The sequence below is a fragment of the Tursiops truncatus genome, chromosome 2 (genome assembly GCF_011762595.2).
Source record: "Tursiops truncatus isolate mTurTru1 chromosome 2, mTurTru1.mat.Y, whole genome shotgun sequence".
NCBI classification, from domain to species: Eukaryota; Metazoa; Chordata; class Mammalia; order Artiodactyla; family Delphinidae; genus Tursiops; species Tursiops truncatus.
Window position 1 is genome coordinate 110,830,160 of NC_047035.1, and position 2,037 is coordinate 110,832,196.

The 2,037-nt window shown below is 41.6% G+C and overlaps 1 pseudogene; it reads right to left on the bottom strand.

Moving 5' to 3' along the window:
- Positions 1-695: 695 nt before the first annotated feature.
- On the bottom strand, positions 696-1,122 carry LOC101340134 (large ribosomal subunit protein P1 pseudogene; annotated as a pseudogene).
- Positions 1,123-2,037: the final 915 nt, after the last annotated feature.

Below are 2,037 nucleotides of genomic sequence, written 5' to 3' on the forward strand. Positions count from 1 at the left end.
TGGATTCTGTTTGCTAGTATTTTGTTAAGGATTTTTGCACCTACATTCATAAAGGATATTGAGCCATGATTTCTTTTCTTGTAATGTGTTTATCTGACCTCATAGAATGAATTAGGAGGTATTCCCTCCTTTTCTTTTTTTTTGGAAGAGTTGTGAAAGATTGTCGTTAATTTTTCTTTAAATCTTTCGTAGATTCACTCGTGAAGCCATCTGGTCCTGAACTTTTCTTTCTTGGGAGGTTTTTGATTACTGATTAAATCTGTATTGGTTATAGGTCTGTCAAGATTTTCTATTTCTTCTTGAGTCTGTTTTTGGTATCTGTGTTTCTAAGAACTTGTCCATTTCATCTAGGTCTAATTTGTTGGCATACAATGGTTCATAGTATTCTCTTATAATTATTTTTATTTCTGTAAAGTAGGTAGTAATGTCCTTATTTTCATTTCTGATTTTAGTTATTTGAATCTTCTCATTCTCCTTCTGTGTCATTCTAGCTAAAGGTTTGTCAATTTTGTTGATTTTTTCAGAGGACTAACTTTATTTTCATCGATTCTATTTTCCTATTCTCTAAGTCTGTTATCTTCACTCTAATATTTATTATTTCCTTCCTCCTTTTAGCTTTGTGTTGACCGTGTTCTCCTTTTTCTAGTTCTTTAAGGTGTAATTTTATTTTTAAGAGTTCAGCTTTTTATTGAACATGTTACTGAAGAGGTTTAGTCAAAAAGACCAAAGCCCACGTCATCATCAGACTCTTCAGATTCTTCTTTCTTTTATTCCACTTACTCTACTCAGCTGGGGCAGCAGTGGTGGAGGGGGAAGGACCTCCTGCTAGTGCAGCACCAGCTGCTGGGGCAGGTCCACCTGCCCCCACATTGCACATGAGGCTCCCGATGTTGACATTGGCCAAAGCCTTTGAAAACAAGCCTGGCCAGAAAGGTTCAACATTTACACCAGCTGCTTTAATGAGGACATTGATCTTATCCTCTGTGACCGTCACCTCATCGTCGTGCAGGATGAGGGCTGAGTAGATGCAGGCGAGCTCCGAGACGGAGGCCATGGTGCGGGCCAGTGCTAGGCAGGGGCTGCCAGGCGCAGTGCTAGTCGCCGGATGAAGTGAGGGCCTCACCCCAATGCAGCCTTAGCTTCCTTGGAAGGACCGAGCACCTTAGCGGCAGCTGAGGAAAGGGCTAAGGTGTAATGTTAAATAATTATTATTATTTTTTATTTTTTGGCTGCATCACGCGGCATGTGGGATCCTAGTTCCCCGATCAGGGGTGGAACCCATGTCCCCTGCATTGGAAGCACGGGCACCAGGGAAGCCCCTAAATTATTTATTCCAGATGTTTCTTTTTATTTTTTTATTAATTAATTAATTTTTATTTTTGGCTGCGTTGGGTCTTTGTTGCTGCGCACGGGCTTTGTCTAGTTGTGGCGAGCAGGGGCTACTCTTTGTTGTGGTGTGCAGGCTTCTCATTGCGGTGGCTTCTCTTTGTTGCGGAGCATGGGCTCTAGGTGTGCGGGCTTCAGTAGTTGTGGCACACAGACTCCGTAGTTGTAGCTCGCAGGCTTTAGAGCGCAAGCTCAGTAGCCGTGGTGCATGGGCTCAGTTGCTCCACAGCATGTGGGATCCGTCCAGACCAGGGCTCAAACCCACGTTCCCTGCACTGGCAGGTGGACCCTCAACCACTGCGCCACCAGGGAAGTCCTCTTCTTTTTAATGCAGGCATTTACTGCTATAAATTTCCCTCTCAGCACTGCTTTCATGGCATCCAAGACATTTTGGTATATTGTATGTTCATTTTCATTCGTCTCTAAGTATTTTTTACTTTCCCTTGTAATTTCTTCTTTGATCCATTGGCTGTTTGAAAGTGCATAGTATAATTTCCCCATATTGGTGAATTTTCCAGTTTTACTTCTGTTATTGATTTCTTGTTCTTTTCTATTGTGTTTGGAGATAATATTTTGAATGATTTCAATCTTTTAAAATTTACTGAGACTTTTTTTTCGTGGACTGATATATTGTCTACTTTGGTGAGTGTT